Here is a 22,580-nt window from a genome sequence, read left to right as displayed (position 1 = left end):
AGACCCCCAGCCTTACCCCACATCTTGGCGCTAACGTGACACTCAGTTGATTTGAATCCCGTAACTAGAAAATCAACATCAAATTTTGAGCAAAGAAAAACCCACTTCATACTATACTTACAATTTTTTCTTAGCCTTGAAATTGAAATCCAATGGAAAAAGATTAACCCACACATAGAAAGCTTCATTTTTCGTATTGATACTTAAGCTTTTCGGTAGCAGCTCCTACTTAGATCTCAAGAAGTAATGCAAGTAAATACAATAAATGATGTAGAAAGGCAGAATCGCACATTGGAAACAGTGCATTTGCAGCAAAAGTGCTTAAAAATACGTTTGCGACATGGTGGCATCATACTGTGGTTACTCTGCCAGTAAAAACGAAAAAAAAAAAGATATTCTAACATTTTTCAAAACATCGTAATTTCGTTGCAACTTTGCTGTTCCTGGAAACCTGTGAGAGAAAGAGAACTCCATTGGGAAAGATGTAATATAAGGGTCTTCTTTAAAACTATTACTGGAACGTGGGGCAAAATAGTCTCTCCTGAGCAATCATAGGGATCAACTTCAACAGCAAAATGCACAACCTCTTTAAAAACTATAAGCACGCAAATCTGAACAACCGCCAACCACCACCTCGCACCGCAGACTCTCAGGACACAAAGACTTTGACATAAAATCCAACGAAGCTGAACCCTTTATTGTGTGTCAAGTACACCATTTGGAAAATTCTGGGTTAAATAATGTTAAGTATGTTTCTTCTCTGTAGGATTTCCAGAGCCTCTAAATGCTAAGCGGGCATCATTAGTCTGTGGAAAGAGAATATAAGTCATTTCCCAAAATTCTTCTTCCACAGAATCTTCTTTTTCCTCCTTTTTATTCTTTTAATGAGTATCTCAAGGAGCTGGCATTCCACGGATCGCTTTGGGAAATAGGAGAAAATCTGTTGTTGGTTAAATTTCTAAGCAGCAAATGGCAAGAAGACGCCTTTTAAGTTGTCTTCAAAACAAGAGAGTTTCCCAATTTCATAAAGTCTGCTCTCAGACACATACATGAAAAACATCCCAGCTGCCCACATAAACGTGTGTACTTTGCCTCACACGCTGCAGAATTACCTTAGTTTCTGCTCTACAGCGACAGACCACGCTTATTGTTTTCTGCAGTTCCTACTGAGAAGCTGGTGGCTACGATTTATTGGTCTGTTTTCTTCCTACATCCCACGACATCTGCTAGAACTGCTAGTTATTGGTAATAAAAATAATACTAGATGATCTGAGCATTGCAGACTGTGATAGGCTAAGGAAGCCATCAAAACAGCTGTATTTTCAGCTCCTTCTTTAGGAAACACACACTACGCAGAGCCACAGTTCAAAGAGCCAGGGAGAAGAGAAGAGCTCAGAAGGTCCAAGGGCGATGATTAGAAGGATGTTTCCGAACTCTCAGAACGCCATGACGTATTGTTCACTTCACTGCTCTGCTCATATCTCCTTTGACGACTCCAGGACTGACCCCAAGAGCTGCAGCTCTACATAGATGCCTTTTAATCGTATGGGTCAGCTGGCTTGCTCTGTTATTTCACTCCCTCGTCACTTAAAGCAATCATTTAATCTGGAGCTCTAGACCGTGGCAAGGAATCACGTCCGACTTGAACAAGACTGGGTCGGCGGCGTTTCTTGATGAAAGATCTCACAGCCTGCTCGAGGCAGAGGATGCTTTCAAGTGGAATTTTCAAGAGGGTTCATCGCTCAGCCCCGTGTCACTCGGGTGGATTGGCTCTAAAGGAAACCCGGGGCGCATGTAAGCGAAAGCTGCACAAAACACGGGCAAGGGCTGTGTTCGATGAAAAGCACGCTATTAAACTCCGCTATCTACCACTGACACAGGCACACCAGGGGCTGCCTGTGCGGGCAGATCTGGACGTTATCAGAGATGCATGCACCGGCTCTGCTTTCTCTTTAAATCCTCTCTAAAGCCAGAGAGGGCCGTTGCTAAAAAATCTGGATGAAAATCACAGAGGCAACCCAGAATGGCCCCTTTGTGATGAAACAGCCAGTGAAGGCATCCTCCCAGTGAATATTTAAATGTGCAAAACTGATGCTCAGGCATCACTTTTACCAAAAATTTTTCAAGTTCCATGGAGGTAGGAGCTAGCCAGTTAATTACAGGGAAAGTATTCCAGGTTCAAGCCTCTGTTCTCCTGGTGTCGTTGACCGATCCAGGGTGAAGTGACGGCATTTTCTGAGGTTTGACCAAGAAATGACCATTGTCAGCAAGCTGTAAGGGAGACACAGCCAATAAAAATGTGTTCTGGCCTCATTAAAAAAGACCCAAGGGGAGGGTATAGCTCAAGTGGTAGAGCGCATGCTTAACATACACAAGGTCCTGGGTTCAATTCCCCAGTACCTCCTCTAAAAATAAATTAATAAACCTAATTACCTCCCCTCACCTAAAAAAGAAAGAAAAAAAACCAATAATAATAATAATTTTTTAAATAAAAAAGACCTGGTCTGGTGGAAAGCCACAGAGATGGTTATCATACATGCCCCCCATCACAGCTGAAGATGGACGTGCAACTTTCTCCTGCTGGACCAGTTAGGGACTGGTCTTTAGTCTGACTCTGCCCATGGAAAGGAGAATCTGTTACAATGGACCACAGTGCCCCTGGGCCTGCTAGCTGTCCCACGGTTAGACTTGGCAAAGCGGCACGTCCCTGCTGACGGCCCTGGGCAGCACTAGTCTATGTGCCACTGGGCTGCTGCCCAGACATTTGCAGGAACAGCACATTATTTTAAATTGCATTTCAGACAATGAATCCTCAGAGCATTCTTTTCCACCCAACCTGTTCTATCATCTGCTGCAGTACAAGGCTGTGCTCAGGTGTCTTCAGTTTTGATTTTTCAGGAAGACAAAACTACAGCAAGCATGACTAGCTGGAAGGGAATAACTCGCTGTCAGTTTCATTTACGGCTCAACATGAAGGAACTGACATCCTGTTAATTCACCTGAGCTGGGTCTTGGTTTGGATTTGTCAGGTAGCCTTCTGTTCTAAACTATCACAACCAGTATCTTAATGTGGCGGGATGTGTAAGCAAGGAAGTTTGGGGGTCTGTCTTGAGTGGTAGATTTTTAAAGGAAAGCATGAGACAAGCTGAAATGTGTAACACAAGAAGCAGACGAAGAGATAGTCCTGTGTTCTCGGATAGAAAGGTTGCAAACTCTGAAGCTACTCTTCTCAAATTAATAATAGCTTTAATAGAGTTCCAGGCGAAATAACAGTAGAATTTTTAAGCTAGACTAAGAGATTCTAAGACTCATCCGGAAAAAAAAAAATGCATAATGAGCGGGACTCACCACTAAGTATTTGAGGAAATAGTAACAAAACATCTTTCTTGTTTTAGAAGAATACTTAACTTTCTTCAGATTTATCATCACCTTAAAAAGGCTGTTTAGACAAGGGTACCTACTACACAGCTCCTGAATGATTTTGTGTGTATGTTTCTAGAGTATCATCAAAGCATAGTGATTCTCATGCCAAGGACTTATGATACTTGCAGGTTATCAAAAACAGAAGAGACTTCTTGTGGACTTGAGGATCTTTTGGATTCCTAAAATCAACTTCCAGGTTTTTCCTGCATTTTCAGACCAGCTATTCTTTATCGTCAGCTTCCTCACTACGTTTGGTGAAACAGCTCCTTGTAGACCCTGGAATGTCAGAGCTTCCCGAATACTCAAGTTTCATGTTTACTGACACCAAGCATGCGGTCTACACAGCTGTGAATCTATTCCAAAGGTGGGATTAACTCTACAAGTACTTTTTACATTCCTCTAATACTGTTAGCTAAGAGGTCATCTCTCGCCATGATCTAGTTCTCATCTAGACCCTTCCCCATTCATTGAAGATTCAAGCATCACAATTTTTGATGTCGGTATTCATGTACACAAACCATCTAATGCATTGGTTTCAGCCCCTTATTTGACTCCTGACCTGACCTGCCCTGCTGTCAATGAACTCGTCCTACACGATATTTTACCTAACTAATCCCAAGGGTATTACTAATAAAGGAACTATCTGCAAAATTTCAATTCCAGGGATCCCAGGTGGCCGACCACCTGCCTTCTATATTTCCAGCTCCTTCCTTCTGAACTCTCGATCCAGTAATTTTTCAGTCCCGCTGGCACCTCTATTCCATTGGCCCAACCACCCTTTTACTTTCAACACTCACCTGTGTCCTCACGTCCCTCCTCGGCCAGCGGCGGTTCTGTGTTAATAATCACCTGCACACGTGCCTAGTTAACGTCAACCCTCCATCTTCTCTGTACCTGTTCCCAAAATTCTGAAGGGGGACTGGAGGAAAGCACACCGCCATGATGCCTGGCTTGATCTGAACTCTCTCCGGGCTGCCTGGCATTTGTACTACATTCCCCTCAAGAAGCCACGCTCCCACTCCCAAAGGCGTCTATTCCATACTTTCTCCTCGATTCTCCAAACCTCCTTCCTCCCAGCTGATGTTCTTTTTCTTAATTCTTCCTTTGAAATTGGAAGAAAACATTCTCAGCCTGCCACCCCCAAATGCACCAGTGTTCCTATATCTGCGTCACCTGCTCTGCCTTCTGTCCTGATACCCGGATGGGTTACCTTTATTCTTAAGTGCATCCCCTCTCCCCACCAGCAGCATGGCTCCTGCAGTTCTCCTGGGTCAGCAAGTTCTCCCTCTCTACTGGATTATTTTGATTAGCAAACACCTTCTAAGATATTGCTCTTTTTAAAAAAAAATCGTGCCACAGATGTCATATCCCCCTCCACCACCACTCTGTTCCTCTGCCCCTTTTCTACAACACACACTCCTCAAAAGAAGCACTGTCTTCACTCACCAGTCTCTCATTCTCTCCTCAACCCACTCCAATCAGCCTGTCATCTCCACCATTCCACTGAGACTGCTCTCATCAGGGTCACCATATGGCCCAACCCAACAGTCACTTCTCAGACCACACCGTTATCCTCTCAGCATTTCACATGGTCGTCAATGCCTCGTTTTTGAACAGTCCTCATCTGGCTTCCAAGACATTATCCTCTCCTGATATTACTACGTCCCCAATGGCCACCCCTCATCAGTCTCCCCTCTTGGATTCTTCTCAACCTCTGGACCTCTAAAAGGAGGGTCCTGGGGCTCAGCCCTCAGCCCTCTTTCTCCTGCCCACACTCACTCCCCAGGGGATCTCAGCCAACCCCCTGGCTTTGACCATCCCCATATGCATATCTCTATGAACTCCAAAGCCATGGCTCCATCTGCCTGCTCAAAATTGCCACTTGCATATTCAAAAGGCGTCACACACAAGCCTCCTGATGTCCTCCCACCCCAATTTTGCTCTTCTCCAGCTCATTCACCCAGTCGCCCAATTCAAATGCCCAGGAATCTTTTTTGGCCTTTCTCCTTCTCTCACAGCCCTCACCCATCAGCAAATCCCAACAGTTCAACATTCAACTCCACCGCTGTTTTCGTCCGTCCAAGTCACTCCCTCCTCCACCACAAACATACCCTCCCACCTGATAACCTGGGTACTACTCGTCCCCCAGCTCCCAGGACAGACCTTTCACAGGGCCACCAGGATAATACTTTCTAACTTGAGTCAACTCATGTCATTCCTCTGATCAAAACCCCTTGATGGCTTCCTGTCATATCTGGAATGAAATCTGAAGGTCCTAGTGGTCCGAGGGCTGTCCACACTACTGGCTGCCTGTCCTCCATGGTCCCCTTATCCACACTGGTCCCCTGGCTGACCCTCAGACACACCAGGCACTTTCCAGCTCCGGGGCCTTCTCATTGATGCTTCCTCCAACCAGGATGTTCCCTTTGACTGGGATGCTCCCTCTGACCAAGATACCCTCTCCACAGACACTCTGCTTACTCATCCACTCCTTCTCAAAAGCCACTTCCCCAATCGCCTGACCTAAAATAACAGCCCAGTCACACTTCCATCCGGTACTCTGCTTTCCTTGTCCCCTTAGAACTGGAGAACATTATATTATGCATCTTTGTCTATTATTTGTGACCCCCATTGGATGTAAGTTCTGTGAGGGCGGGCACTTTGCCTTTCTCAAAATGCTGATGTAGCCCCGGAATTTATGGTGGCCCCAAACAGATGCTCATTGAGTGGATGAAGGGATGAAGCAATCAGTCAATCAACTGGTCATCAAGTGAAGTTAGGAGTTGTATTCCTTGTAAAGTTGGTCTGGCTCTTCTGGTCTGTATCAGAAGGCGGTCTACACCACAGGGCAGGGGAAGCACAACAAAAAAACTCTGTTTTCAAGTCCACAGCCTAAACTCACAAAGGAAACATCCACAAAGACCGCGTCCCCTTCTCCTGGGAGGCTGTGTTCCTACTCTGTCATCTGCATCATCTTCCCTGTGCCTGTGTGTGCAGTAGGTGGCTCTGAGCAGCAGAGAAATGTCAGCAAGCAGAGCTAGGAACAGCTCCCACTGCCTTCAATAGCTCCCTTTCTGTCTCCGTGACGAGAACAGTCGCTGGTTGCATCTATAATTTTCTGTTTAGGTAACATCTTATTTGCATGCGGAAACCATGTTCTTTTTCCGTATTACTGATGTAAAAGATTGCTTCTTTCTAATTATGTTGCAGGCACTCAGGGAATTCAAAGAGCAGAAAATATGTCAGGAACAATTTACAAATGGTGGCTATTTACGTACATGCTTGCCTGGACTCCAGCAAAAATAGAAAGGGGGAAAAATGCTCATTAAAAATATCAGCTCTCCTCAGCAGATCTCCACTTGCATTTGTTCCTCCAGTCCTAGTTAAATGCAAACCTAAACCCTCAATATGAATGTGATTGCCGAAAAATTTATTTCCCTATCTCTCAATTGTTTTCAGCGGGAGTTTAGAAATGAAAGTTTCCTTAATTGCTCCCATCCTGCCTTGGAAACTCTGTTTCTCTTGCCCTCAAGTCATTATTTTTAAAAACGTTCATTTTTTTTTCTGTTGTTGTTAACTGAGCCATCCCAAGAGCTGGAAAATTCTTCCCAGACTCATAGGCATCAGGACTGAACAATTATGCCACGGACTTTGGGATGAAGATGTGCATGAGATGGGGGACTTTCACACTCATCTCACAACTCTGGGACTATGTTTTTTTTCTACATTTGAACTCCACTAAATTATAAGGTATTTGAAAGCCTAAAATATGCCTTATATTCCTTTGAAATCTCACCATAATGCTAAGAAAAGGACTGCACAGAGCTTCCAACATGTTAACTTCCAGTGCAGAAACTTCAGTAGATGTGAACCAAGCCGCTCAAGAGAACCCAAATACATCAGTTCTACCATTACCAACAGATGGGATAGTGGTTGCTTGTTGACTTGGGTTTAGGAACAAGAGGTCTTTCAGAAGGCCTTCTGGAACATTCACCAGCCTAAACAGAAAAGCTTCTCAGCACCTTGTAAGGCATGACCTTCTCAAAAGAGTCCCACGCTGCAACAACGCTTGGCCTCCCTGGTCAGCTCTACGCTTGTTTCATTCAAGGTGAGTGTTGGGGAGTAACCAGGTACAGGCACAGAGCTCAAACACAGTCATGAGGAGGCCTACGAGCCGATCAAAATTCCGATAAACTCTTACACGGGCCAAATATACATTGACCCCGAATCTAGGCCAATCTCCATTTTCCCATTAAAAAGAAGGAGTTAGCCAACTTGAATATATAAACTTTTGGAGATGCAGATGTGGATGGAATCATCAACTGTCTTATTTGCACACTAGTGAATTCATGAATTTAGTTATGAATGCACATTAGCATAAAATATTATATACTCACTTAAGAAATGTTACTTCTGCTCATTCTCACATTTGACAGAACAGTTTTGTTCCATGTCTGTGTCTTTGACGGCCAGAGTTGTTGCATTCACAAGAGGAACTCCTTGAGGCATCAACATTCAACAGAGCATCATTTTTACCTCCATCTAAATTGGGGTTCGGCTCTTTCATAATCCACATGTGATGCTGTCACTGTAATTCTATTCTGAGCCACGAGGACCCATTTGCAAGCACAGCACCAAGATACGTGATCTAGTTTGTTTCATTCATCCTAGAGGAGTATATTTGACTTAACACTCAGTAACCTCATGTTGTATTATTGCTCAGCGTGGCTTGGGCACCATAAGGAGCAATGGACTCTGACCCAGTGAAGGGCTGAGAGCAACTGGATGCATAGAGTTAGATGAGTGAGAAATGGGGCAGGACCAGAGGCAGGGAAATGTGTAAGGAGGCCATTGGAATGGTCCAGGCAAGTTATCATGAGGCATTCAACTAGACCAGACTTGTAGGAAGGGATTCAAGAAATATTTATGAAGCACAATCAGCAGGGCTTGGTAAGTAGCTGAATTTGGGGGATCAGAAAAAACAAGGAAGAGAAGTAAATGATACTGAGGGTCCTGGCTTGGGAGGCTGGGTAGATCTGGTTCTGTTACAGTCTTCCTGGTGTGAGGAATAAAGGAGACAGAGAGAGCCGAGGTCGGGGAAAAGGAGAGCAGGTGTTGCACTGTAGACCCATCGGATGTATGTAAGTTGCTGTTGGACAAACAAATAACGATACCCAACAAAAGTAGGGATCTGTTACAAACAGCTCATACAGTTTACTATCAAAAAACAAACAACCCTATCAAAAAGTGGGCAGAAGAACTAAACTAGACATTTCTCCAAAGAAGACATCCAGATGGCCAAAAGGCACATGAAAAGATGCTCAATAGTGCTAATTATTAGAGAAATGCAGATCAAAACTACAACGAGGTATCACCTCACACCAGTCAGAATGGCCATCATTAAAAAGTCCACAAATAATAAACACTGGAGAGGGTGTGAAGAAAAGGGAACCCTCCTACACTGTTGGTGGGAATGTAGTTTGGTATAGCCACTATGGAGAACAGTATGGAGGTTCCTTAAAAAACTAAAAGTAGAGTTACCAGATGACCCAGCAATCCCATTCCTGGGCATATATCTGGAAAAGAAGAAAATTCTAATTCAAAAAGATAGGTGCACTCCAATGTTCACAGCAGCACCATTTATAATAGCCAAGACATGGAGGCAAACTAAATTTCCATTGATAGATGACTGGATAAAGAAGTTGTGGTATGTATATGTATATATGTGTGTGTGTGTGTGTGTGTGTGTGTGTGTAGATACATATATAATGGAATACTACTCGGCCATAAAAAAGAATGAAATAATACCATTGGTAGCAACATGGATGGACCTAGAGATGATTATACTAAGTGACAGTAAGTTAGACAGAGAAAGACAAATATCATATGATATCACTTATATGTGGAATCTTTAAAAAAATGATACAAATGAACTTATTTACAAACCAGAAATAGACTCACATAGAAGACAAACTATGTGAATATAAAATAAAATAAAACAAAATAAAGAAAACAAATTATGGTTACCAAAGGGGAAAGGGGTGAGGGGATGGATAAATTAGGAGTTTGAGATTAACAGATACACATTACTACATATAAAATAGATAAACAACAAGGCCCTACTATTTAGCACAGGGAACTATATTCAATATCTTGTAATAACCTATAATGGAAAAGAATATGAAAAAATATATATATATATAAAATATATATACATATAAATATATATACAAATATATATATGTATAAAAAACTGAATCACTAAGCCATACCCATGAAACTAACACAACACTGTAAATCAACTATACTTCAATAAAAAATTTTTAAAAAATTTTTTAAAGAGTAGGGATATTTGTTTCTGACATCCATGAAAGAAAGTTTGACTCAACAATCAATTTGGGGGCCTCAGCCCATAAGTTCTGAGTAGAAGTGTGAGCCTGGGGTGAGATTCCCCAGGAGAGAATGTGAGTAAAAAGAAAAAGAGGGCTGCTGATGAAATGCTAGAGAGAGAAAACCTAATTTAATGGATAGACAGAGAATAGAAGCCCCAGAGGTAGATGGGTAAAATATTTCCAGAAAGGAAGGATGAGCTGAGATCTGAGAGGGAGAAGGGTCACAGAAGTGAGGGGAAGGTATTTTTCAAGAGGAGGTAGAGGCTAACCATTATACATATACTGGGAATTTCAGTAAAATGACACAATTTCCCATTGCACACAATTTTCCAATGTTTAAGATTCACTGGTCAGGAGGTGATAGGAGGTGAAGACATGAAAACAGCTAAGGGGGCCCTCTATTTTCAGAAGTTCTGTTGAAAAGGTGAGAAAAGAAAATGGGTGGCAGGGTTGAAGGAAGATGTGTTTTTTTCAGGATAAAAAATAAAGGAGCACGTGTGAACTGGCTGAAAGATCCAGGACAGGAGGGGATAGAGAGGAAAAAGGAGTATGTGATGGAAGACCAGGTGGGAGGAACAAAGGCTGACCTTGACTCGGGGGAGCAGACACCTCGTTCTGGGTCTGAAGAGAAAGATGGTTAATACATGAATATTTGGAGCCAGGGGAGTAGGAAGCTGAGGATGTCCTTGCCTTATTGTCTATTATGAAGTTGTTCGCTGAGAGTTAGAAGGATGAAGCCTGGTGAATCTTTGAATAACCACCGAATGCACAGTAGAAAGAGCTGATCAAGCCTCGAGGGCTGACAGAGTTGGAGACCGGGACTCTGAAATGGCTCCACTCCCCGGATTGTGTGTGATCTTTCTCGGCAGTCCTTGGTAGCCCAAGTCGGGGAGCACAGATGGCCTTGTAGGATTGGTCGAGGCTGAGGTAGGAGGACAAGGTGCAGAGAGAGCTGGGAAGAGGGCAATTCAGAGGATCACAGGAAACGTTGGAAAGAAGCTGAGGAAGGAGGGATGTACCCCAAAATAATGTCCAAGACAGAGGTCTCTGGAGGAAGTGAAATAACAAGGGGCGTAGAAAGACAGGATGCTGAGGTCAGAGGACAGGATGCTGACGTGTAATTCTGAACTGAGAACAAGGCTCAGGGAGTGACAAGGGAGGACACATGGAGAATCACCAAGAACTGTCCACATGGAAGCTGACAGCAATGGTGTGGAGGGGATGTGGGGTGCTATGCGCTCACCAAACTCCATTTCCTCTTTCTTTTGGGCATCCAGGTTAGACTGCACTTCACGACATTCCTGGCGGTTAGGTGGGTCATGTGACTTGGTCCTGGCCAATGAAATGTCGGCAGAAGAGATACATAATATTTCTAGATGTATAACATAGCCCCTAAAACATCTCTTGTGACATCCTCCTTGCTTATGTTCTTTCTTTGTCCCTAGGCCAAGGGCAGAGGACCTAGTGAGGAACTCTAAGACCCTGGGAGCCACCAGATGAATGGAGGCTGGGGACCAGAATATAGCAAAAAGCATTGCGACAGAGGATGGAGCAGAACACCCCTTTCCAACCCACCCAAACGGGACTGTGGCTGGAGCAAGAAATAATCCTTTACTGGAGCTTTAGGGGCTGTTTGTCACAGCAGTTAGCATGTGCTGACTGAAACGGAAGTGCTAAAGGCAGACGGCACAAGCCTCAGAGAGGAAGGGCTTTTAATTAAGTGTTAAAATAAGAGTGATATGAACCCTGCCTCTTGGGTGAGTCCGTGGCAAGAGAGGCTGAGAGGAGCCTCAACTTGGACAGAAAAGCACACAGTAGGTGCTCAAGAAAGATTTGCTGAGTGAATGCTCTGAAGGACCAAAGTAGAGTAAGAATCTTGATTTTTACCAAGGACTGCACAGGATGAAATGAGTTTCCATGACAATATAAGGAACGGCATTTATAACTTTCTTTTCCAATTATAAAAGTTATTGGGAGACCAGAACAGATGACAATGAAAAATATAGAATCTTCTTCCCTTGAGCATTGTGGAGGAGGGGAAAAATGAGATAATTATCTTCCTGGGGAAGAAGAAGGATGAAGAGAAATAGTTTAATAATATTGTATGTTTCCTTCCAGGTTGAAGAGTCGATTTCCCCATTGATTTGGGGTGTTCTTTTTATTTCTTATATTTTCTAAGTGAGCAGCAGCCTGTATTGAAACTCTCCGTTCCAGGGCGATAACAGACACTAAATTTCTGCAGATTCTAGGTGAGATGACAGTGCAGAAGCCGCTGGTCCACACACCATGCACTGGGCTGGTTCACACACAATTTCTGGAGTTAGGAAGAGCTCAGTATGGCACTGTTCAAAGAGGTTTGGCCACTGCCCACCAAACTCCTTCCTCTAATTCACTGACTCATTGGATCCAAGAGACAAGCTGAAGAGAAGAGGGGGATGAGAGCAGCTCGTAGCTCACTGCCAGCACTGATGTATTTTCTGGGGTAAGTTCTCCAAGAGGCAATTATGTTAAATTAATCACCGGGAAATGAGGTCTTCATAATGATGGCTGTGACTCTGACTTCAAATACGGTGCCAGTCAGGATGAGGGCTTTTGTTCCCTTGTCAAAATGATCGTTTATACAAAGTTCTGAGAAAACAATACCCCCATCCACCCCACCCCCAAAAAGAGAGAGGGAGAGAAAAGAGAAAGGAAAAAGCAACCCCATACTGCTGAGTGGGCCAGGGAAGTTCAGGGTAACAGTAAACTCCTTGGCCACCTGTGCACGCCGTTTGTTCCTTAAAAGTCATTCCTGCTGGGTTGCCTGAGAACCTCACCTTGGAAGAACAATGGGTAAGAAAAGGAGTTGGGGGAGCTCGACTTTGCTGTCAAAATCCACGACACACACACGAGAAGAACTTCGGTTAGAAGGAGATCGATTAAAACAAGACCCGGTCCTAGACCCTGAGGCCACTAGTCTAATGATTACTAGGAAAAGAGAGAGGCCCAAAGACCAACTTGGGGGAGGAGAAGTCACTGCTGGGTAGAAAGAGGGTAAGTGAGTTCTCCTGGGCTGCTAAAGGCGCTGACTGCCGCAACAAAAATACTGTTCTCCATTTAGACATTTCCTGACTACCCGCCACATACCAGGTCCTGTTTCAGGTGCTGGGGATACAAGGACAGGTAATGACCCGGCAGCTTGAAGAACCAAGTCGTGAGTGAGATCAATATGTAAGTTCATAAGGAGAATGCAGAAGGGCCAACGCTAATAACTCAGAGAGGAACAGGTATCGTAGAGAGAATCTAAAAGGGAGGAGCGGTTACCTTAGTCGGAGTTTCGTAGAGAATATTTAAGCTGCGTCTCCAAGGGTGACTCTGAGATCGCCAGGCAGTGGGGAAGGCACGGCAAGCAGAAAGGACAATTTCGGGGTAGCGTGGAGGGGCAGGGCTGCAGAAGATGCTTCTGGGGCGCTGGGCTGAGGTCAGGCTGGGAAAGCCTCCTGCATGAGGCTGGAGTTTGGACTTGATGCTATAGACAGAGCAGGAGCCCATCTGGAAACTGCTGCGAAGCGGGGACCACGTTCAGCCTCCTCGCCGCTGTCTACCCGGAACCTAGCACAGTGACGGAACAGATACCCTTATCTTTGCTTAAGTGATTAACTAAAAGGAGAAGAATGTAGGTTTGGGGGAGGAGGGTTGGCTAGTTCAAGGGGAATGGTGCTGGCAGCAACGTTGGGAATGAGGCCGGAATATGGAGGAATAGGCGGATGGCAGGGGACCCCAGAAGCAGCAGGAGAGAAGCCAGCGTGGGAACACGTGCCCAAGATGGTAGCGCACAGAGAGAAAGAAACCTCTCTGTCTGGCTTTTAAAACTGTCCAGTTGGACCAAATACTTCCCTAAACACGCTGCTGAGATGAAGAAGAGCCTTTTCCCACCCTGCCTCTAAAGAGAAGCAAAGAACTTCAGCTGCTAACTCCCCACCACCCGTAACAAATTCTCCATGTCTAGCTTCCTCTTCCTTGTCTACTTTCTGTTCTTCCAAGTCGGTGCTCCCACCACAGTTTGCTTGGCGTGCAAGGAAAGAAAATTCCACGTCAGCGTCACCTTCAGCAAAACCCGGCTGAGAATGTTCATTCAATAAACTCTTTCTCTCTCAAGAACGGTTGGAAAGGAGTATTATATTTAACCAAACGCTGTAGTTAAATGAAAATTACTAATATAGATCATACACGAATTGCCAATTTTGAAAGAATTAGTGCTTAATAATGTGCACTCATCCCAAAGCCCTATTAAAAATATTTTTAATCTGGTATTTTTGTTGTTGTTGTGTGTATATATGAGTCAGTAACTTAAAATCAGTGGTCCTCAGTGAAGCTGACTTATTTTATGGTGCTATGAAAACAGTTTCCAAGTTATATGATCTTCAGTAGATGGAATTTTTAACAACAGATTATCAGAAGCATATAATGTGATCCAAAGCCAGAGGGAGCATACTTGGGGGATTTCGTCCACTCAGTAAACACGTGTTAGCACTGTACCGCACCCAGGGCACCAAAAGATGAGTAAATCCCACTTCTGGGTATTCATTGAAATAATATGAAAACACTGATTTGAAAAGATGTATGTGCCCCCTGTGTTCATCATGGCATTATTTACAATAGCCAAGTTGTGGGAACAACCTAAGGACCCATCAGCGGACGACTAGATAAAGAAGATGTGGTCTAGGGATATGATGAAATGCTACTCAACCATAAAAAAGGATGAACTCGTGCTATTTGGGGCAACATGGATGGACCTTGAGGGTATTATGCTAAGTGAGATAAGTCAGACAGAGAGAGAGAAAAATACTGTACAATTTTGCTTAAATGTGGAATCTAAAAAACAAACAAAAAGCACAAGAAATGAACAAACCAGACCAAACCAAAATAAACATGTAGATACAGAGAACAGAGTCATGGTTCCCAGAGGGGAAGGGGTTGGGGGAGGTGAGAAATGGGTAAAGGGAATCAACTATATGGGGACAGAGGGACACTAAATTTTTGTAGGAAATAGAATGTCCCCATGGAATTCACATAATGTTATAAACCAATGTAACCTCAATAAAAAATAAATTTTTAAAAATTTAAAGAACAAGTTGGTACTTTCTCAAGAGTTCACAGAGGGGCACACAGATCTATTTTCAGTAACATTTAAAATACATTTGTTAATTGTAATAACGGAAGTTGAAAAGACACAGAAGAGAAAGCGCTTAATTTAGTTTGTTCTTGGGGGTGAGAGAAGGAAAGAGCTTCCTTGGGAGATGAACTGAAGCAAAGCTGTAAATGCTGAGGGCTCCAAGAACACAAATTTGGAAAGCTTCAGAAGCATGGCAACCAACTTGGAAGCCACTGTGCTCATTCCTGGGGGAGATGCTAGAGGCCTGAACTGAGGGAATGCCAGTGGGGATGGATGGGGACCAAATGGGCACTGGAGCCGAGGGGCAAGAAACCGGACTGCCCAATATGGGAGCCACCAGCCACACGCAGCCATTTAAATATACAGTCACTACAACTAAATCAAATGACAGTGAAATCAGTCACACTAGGCACATTTCAAATGCTCAACAGCCACATGTGGCTGGTGGCTCCTGTACTGGACAGAACAGTTATGGAACTTTTCTCTCACTGCAGAAAGTTCTACTGGATGGTGCTGGTCTAGGAGAGCCCAGCGTTCCAGGCTTGAGGCAAATAGGTGAATGTTGGTGCCATGGATTCAGAGGAAATGCCAGAGAAGTCATGGGTTTGGGGCGCTGATGAGTTCAGCGTCGGACAGGCTGAGTTTGACGGCAGAGTTTGATGGGTGACACCCAGCAGGCAGCTGGAAACATGGGCGTGGTGTGCAGAGACGTGTGGGCGGGCATCAGAGGTGGGAGGCCATGGTGTGCTGTGAGCAGCTGAAGCATCTGGCGTGGAAAAGCTCACCCAGAAGAGGGCAGAGGAACCTGGGGGATGGGTGCAAGGCAACATTTAAGGGATGGATGGAGAAACAAAACCCACAGAAGCCTGGACATTTTCCACATTTATTAATTGTGGGAAAACAATCAAAGTAGAGGGAGAGAATCAAGAAAAAAGTGGTGCCCAGAAACCCAAAGATGGAGAACACTTTGTGAAGACAGGGAATAAAGGGCTAAGTAAATCAGATGCAGCAGGAAGTCCAAGAAGGCACTGGAGAGTGTCCACTCCATTTAGCAATTAAGAATTTAGTGAGACCTGTCTCAGTGGACGGATGGTGGAAGGATGACTAAGCATGCTACCAGGAAGGGAATGTTCATTTTCAACTGGCAGCCCCTTAAAGAAGTGGGAATACACTTGGAATTTCTGGCTGGGGGGGAGACTGAAGCACCCAAACTCATGAACTCAAAAATAATTTATCAGGACACTTTGAGTCCGAAGGGAATCTGCTGCTAGCTATACCTCTGCTGTTGGGAGGAAATGTTTTGTTCCCCACGTTAACACTCTCAGACAGTCTCAAGCGGCCCCGGAAAGAGGCAAGGAATGGGTTTCGGGGCTTCTCCCCTGACCTGGACCAAACCCAAGAATCCTAGTGAAAAACACAGGGGAAACCTTCTGCAGCGTCTTAAAAGCAGTGCTTCTAAGTTCACTGAAAAGCTCTTGAACTTTTCAAAGAAGGAACACACATACACACACACACACGTACACACAATAATATACACGAGCGTACACACATACACAAGTGTGTGTACACACAATCACACATACATGCACACAGTTGCACGCATGAGCATATATGTGTACATACACACATGTACTCATACACAAACCCACGTCAACATGTGTGCACATGCAAGCACGTATGCAGTGTGATGCACATGAACACACATCCAGATGTATGCACACACTCAAGGCACATTTGTGCACAATACAGGTGCACACACTTGCACTTATGTACACGTGCATACATGCTTGCATGTGTACACACTCATATAGACATGAATATGCACACGTGTGCAGTGAGCATGCATGCGCGTGTACACACGGTTGCATTCATGTCCACACAACACACACATGCACACATGCTCATGCATGCACACACATACACACCGCCCTTGCTCTCTTTTCTCTTCTACAGTGGCAGAACCGGGGAGAGCCCAGGTCTCTCGACTCCAGACCCAGCACTCTGTCCTCCACAGTAGCTGCTCAACGCTCAGGGAAGCTACTGCCAAGAGAAAGCAAAGAACGTTTCTTGCAGGACAGGAGGGGACATTTCACGGATTATGCGGTGCCCAGCCTGAGGGGTGTGTCCAGCATCCAGACTATTTAGGTAAAAGCCACTTTCCTGAGCCCCATCAGCCCAGATAATTGGATTGCCCTCTCTCTGGCTTCATCCAGGAACTTGAATGGTTTGGTTAGAAACCCAAACGTGCAAAAAGGAAAGTACCTGTGTGGGGCTTCACAGTGCCTGGGCTGAACCGGGCCTGCCTGGGTCCACACGCAGCAAAGGGGGAGCGCCTGTCGGCACCCCCAACTCCGACCTTTGCTCCGCCCCACCCCTCCCCCACCACTGCGCACTCAAAGCTGCAGACGGAGAGGAAGGGAGAGGCTCTCGGACTCTATCTCCCAAGCCTGCACTAGACCCTGAACCCTGCTTTGGCTCCTTCATCCTCAAACCCAGCAATCGCAACTACCTAAATTTTATTATTTATTTATTTATTTATTTGGTCTTAAATCCCATGTTCTTTGGGTTGAATCCTAATCCGAGGAGGGGAGCATGGAATCTTGTGGGAAGGCAGGGCTCTGACGGACTTGGACTTGATCTCTCTCATTCCCCTTCATTACTCCAACGCTACAACCCCCCTTCACCAACATTCAACACTCATGAAGCACTTACCCCTGGGATGACGGCCACCAGCAAAAATGAGAAACCCTAAGGTCTCGTGGGAATTTACACTCAGGGAGGGGAGGCGGGCCATGAAGAAATGCACACATAACAGAAGGTCTGCGAGCTGTGAAGGCAGACACAGAACAACGAGAGGGAGTGGCCACGGATGTTCTCTGACAGGAGGCATTTGCCTCTCCCTGGGGTGTCATTTGAACAAAGAGGTCCCTACAGCAGGAGCAAGCCCTGGGGACTGCGAGAGGGAAGGGCAGCTCAAAGGCTCTCAGAGGGAAGGCTGCTGGGTGTGGTCAGGGACCCGCTAGGTCCAGTGAGGATGAGGGACAGGAGAGAGGGAAGGGTGATAGTGGACGAGGCCAGAGGGGCACCCAGGGGCCTGAACCTACAGGGTCTGGGAGCCTACGGTCAGGTTCTGTGGACCTGGTTCTGACCCAATCTGATTTGCATTTTTATAGGGGCACACTGGTGGCTGGGCAGAAAACTGACTGTAAGAGGGAAGAGTGAACAGGATGGGTGGGAGGCAGGCACAGCCCTCCAGAGCAGAGAAGCTGGGGTAAGTAACTGGGAGCCACTGTTCGGTGAGAGCCTTACCTGTAGTTATTAACACAGCAACACAATAAACAGCAGACTCCACGCCTGTGGGAGTTTCGGAGACACTCGCCAGGGAAATGGATGCTAATTACAGAACAGCAGCCTTTAGAGGGTCCATAACCACTCGCCACAATGCAGAGTGGGCCCTCGTTTCCAGCTGCTTCTTTTCCCTAAACAGAACCCAAGCTTGCAAATCTCACCTATTAGAGAAACAAAGCACGCTGCCCTCCAGGAGAATTATGTTGCAGGAGGTCATAACCCCAGAGAAATCCATCAGAAGATCAGCCACGCTGATGAGATTTGAAAACTGGGGGTTCATGCAGAGTTGGTGAGAAAGATTTCTCCTTGCAGATTTATGAGGACGGAGGCTGAAAGCCAATGAGGTGGCCTCACTGGCTTGGAATTCCAATGTGGGACAGCATCGCAGGTGACTGGAGTACTTTCACTGCAGGTTCTAGACTTCTCTTACCAGGTAGGAGGCTACCCTCGCCCACAGTCCTCCCTCCGAGGGGGTGAGGACCCACTGCATCCTGAAGATGATGAGTGTGTGGCTCGGGGTCCAGTCCCCAGACAGCTCATTAGAGGTGTGGGCTGCAGGGGAAGGTCAGGGCTGACAAGAAGAGCCCCACCCTCCTGGGCTGGGGACAAAGACAGCAGCCTCCGGTGTGCCGGCCCTCCAGAGACGCGGACACCTGGGCGGGAAGGCAGGGAAAGCAGACAGCGGGGGAGAGGCTCCAGTTCACAGCTAAACATTTACCTGAAAATTCCATCACCGTCTTTCGGACTAGACTGGAAGTTCTGGGAGGGCAGGGCCACGTCTGCGTTTGCTGCCATGTTCCCAGCAGATGGCGCCGTGCCGGGCACACATTATGCTTTTTGATGAATCCTGGCTGCAGGGAATGGAAGAGCACGGCTTGCCGCCCACGCCGCCCTCAAAATTCAGGGAGGAATGAATGAATGAATAGAATGAGCAAAGGAAAGAGAGGGCGGGTTCACACCACCATGCCAGGAACAAACATAAGTAGACAGGATAACTGGACATACTTTGAAAACCAGTAAAAGAAAAACTAGGTTGGACACACAGGTTGTGGAAGTAAACCAGGAAGCATAGTATTAGCTTTAAACTCACTTTCTTCTCGTGGGCGCCCCTCTGCCCAGAAGGGACACTCAGTGAGACCCAAGTCCTTTCTCCAGCACTCACTCCCTATCCCGTGGCCATTACAGAGTAGATCTAGCCTTACAAATAGGTAGTGGGACCCAAGAATTATTTTGTTGGGTTTTTTTTCCCCCTTTTAGTCAAAGATGATCAATTGTAGTTAGAGAAGAGTTTAGGAAGAGGGTCGTTCAGAAACTCCCTCAGAGGACACAGGAAGGGGTCACAGGCAGAACGTGCCCTCCAGGGCTGGTCTAGCTTCTTGGATGGATGGTCCACGACAAAGCCCGTTTCAGCCCGATGCTGGACGTCTTTGAGTTGCATCCCCATCTGTAATAGTCCCCCGTTTCTAAGATGCCCCTTGTCAGGCAGAGAAAAATAATCGAAGTTTGCCTGTGCTCTGCGATAACCACTGGGAATGGCTCCAGCAGCTGTGAATCCCTTGGAGGCTTTCTTTGCTGGACCGTGGCCGAGGGAGGCCTGAGCCAGCCTGCAGCACAGAGGGGCAGCTGAGCCCCAGGGTCATTAACAGACACGAGATGTCCCGGAGCCTGAGGACACCAGATCATTCATCTTCATGGTTTTTGGGGGTTTCTTTCCATTAAATTTGAAAGGGGTGGTGGGGAGAGGACAGGATGGGGGGAAATGATCAGAATGTTTCAAGGTAATTGGGCTTGATTGCTCTTTTCTTCTTATCTGTCTGGAAAGATTTGTCTGCCCCCAGGAATAGGGGTCACGAGATCCTGGAGTCTCAATAACCTGCCTCCTCCCATAACCTGTACGCTCAGCTGCTCTCACCTAAAGCCGTCACCCTGCCTTCCCCTCCACTCCTGCCAGACACAGAATGGGAGCCCGTGAGCTCTGGGGCAGGAAAACACTCTGGCGGCCACAATTCTGGTTACTGTTGACTGTGGGCACAATGCTGGTCCCTCACCCAGTGTATGCCAGGCACTGCGCTGGGCACAGGGGACCCTGAGATGAAAAAGACACAGCTTGCACCTCGCTGGGGAGAGGGACTGCATAACCTGCCATTACCAGGAGTAATTTCCACAGGGGAGGGGAAGAACCAGTAAGAGAGCAGTAGTAACTGGGCTCCAACAAAAGAGGCAACGAGCGAGCCCAGTGACAGAAGCCCAGAAGGATTTTCCAGGAATAAGGGTGCTGTACAATGAATGTCTGTGTCCCCACAAAATTCACAGGTTGAAACCTAGACCCCAAGGTGATGGTGTTAGGTGGTGGGGCTTTTGGGACGTGACCAGGCTCCACCTTCGTGAATGGGATCAGCACCCTTACGAAAGAGACTGAAACCCAGGAAGAACGGCCACTAACTACAGAGAAAGGCAGCAGTGGCCGAGGCCCCTCTGGGTCACAGCAGCCTGCAGGCTAGTGGGAAAACGGGGGCGCCTCTGCTGACCACAAGCCTCCGGCTTCTCAGCCCATCATTCTCAGTCCTCGACCACTATGCTATATGCTTGTGCAGAAAGCCGCGGCCAGCACGTTACGGGGACAACCAGGCAATCTGGAGTGAGGTCAGGAAGGGAGGACCTTCTCCAGAATTCCACTCCCCGTTCCCATCTGTCCCTCCTAGGTGTGCTGAGTTTAGGACCCATGGGCCCCTGGACAAGCACCATGCTGGACTGCCCATCCAGAGGGACAAAAACCCAGTTGGACATGCAACCAATCTCCCTTCCCCACCCCCTGCTCCCACCTCTTCACTGAATTAGACACCCCTGGACTGCTTAGGAGGGACTCTGCCAAGAGGAAGATAAACAAAGAGACAGAGGCAGTGCCCAGCTGGCCCTCAGACGTGCCAAGGTTGAGAAAGCCCCGGGTCCCAGTCCCAGCCCTGCCAGCATTTTCCATGTCACATTCCATCCAAGTGCCTGTAAAGCAAGACAATTTGTGTTTGTTAACTACGGAGGCAGGTTGACCCCTTAGATGTCTTCAGAAAAATCATTTCGTCATTAGGTTCTGGTCCACTTAGAGCTCTTTATAACAGACTGCAAACATCCTCTCTACCACGAGCATCCTGGGAGCAGGGGTGCATACGTGGCATGGAGCCCGTCCTAAGGAAACGCTTCTCGGAGTTGATGGCGCAAACGCAAATGCACTTTTCTGCGGACACAGCGTGTCAGGCCAGCCGCCCCCTCCAACTCCAAGTCATCTCAGTTCTTCTTGGATGGGCTTCTCCTAACCTGACCCCAGCAGATGCTGATCCAATCTGCTCTTAAATTTCACTTTCCGAGACAGATGCTTCCTTGCCTCTGGTAGTCACCTGTCCTGGCCAACACCGTTCCGTGCTGCTCTAACAGCTAGTCTCCACCCCTGCCCCTGCAGCTCCCACTCTTAGCTCTGAGACTGAGAATGTCTCAATACTTAATGTTCCTTTTAAGCCACAACTAGGTAGATTAGACCAGCATGGCCAGAATGAGGAATATGGCCACAAGAGACCTAAAAGTTCTTCCAAGTCATACAGGAAAGCGATCAGATCAAGGAGGCCAGTGATGGCAAAGACAAGCAGGTGGGAAACTGGCTGGGGGTTTGTGTTCAGAGCTCTGTCCCTGTCCAGGAGTCTAGAGGAGAAGGTGAGGGGGTCAGCCAGAGGTCTGAGCTACAAAGGGCCAGGAAGCCAGGCCAAGGAGTCCTGCAAAGTCAGGATGGAGACGTGGGCACTACAGGTCAGAATGGCACCCCTGCCTTGGGAAGCAGTGTCATCCTTGAGACTTCCTTCCTACCTAAAACCAGAACCAGCTCAGGGCTCAGCCGAAGCTGAGCCTACAGGAGGAAAGAGTGGACCACTGCTGGAGCACAGGGATGGGGAGGCAGATGCCAGGCAATTCCTGACCCAGTGCCCAGAAGGATGCCCACGCCAAGGGTATTTCCGGTGGCCTGCTGTGCTGCAAGAGATAAACACTGAATCCTCCTGACTCCAGTGGATGACAGACGGCAACTCAAATGAAACAGCCCTTGCTTAATGAAACATGGCTTTAATGGACAACTCAGAATCATATCCCCTGGCAGAGCTTCCTGAAGTAAATCTCATTAAAGGACTAAAATCAAAATCCAGTCATGTCCCAGATAATCCTTCCCCTGTAGGACAAACTTTACAGACCACGACGGTATTTCGTCTCTCATCCACCTGATGATT

General features: G+C 46.5%; 1 protein-coding gene and 1 long non-coding RNA gene across 16 annotated transcripts in view; both read right to left on the bottom strand.

Annotated features, from left to right (window-relative positions):
• Positions 1–22,580, bottom strand: part of SLC39A11 (solute carrier family 39 member 11) — a 353,551-nt gene that overhangs the window by 147,328 nt on the left and 183,643 nt on the right. The gene's annotated exons all lie outside the window — the stretch shown is intronic.
• On the bottom strand, positions 688–21,338 carry LOC116656740. Its single transcript, XR_004311659.1, has 3 exons — positions 17,683–21,338; positions 16,896–17,010; positions 688–2,271 (listed from the first exon to the last, which is right to left on the bottom strand). It is a non-coding gene; the product is annotated as an uncharacterized LOC116656740 (long non-coding RNA).

The sequence above is a fragment of the Camelus ferus genome, chromosome 16 (genome assembly GCF_009834535.1).
Source record: "Camelus ferus isolate YT-003-E chromosome 16, BCGSAC_Cfer_1.0, whole genome shotgun sequence".
In the NCBI taxonomy this organism is placed as follows: Eukaryota; Metazoa; Chordata; class Mammalia; order Artiodactyla; family Camelidae; genus Camelus; species Camelus ferus.
This window is presented reverse-complemented; position numbering and strand designations above follow the sequence as displayed.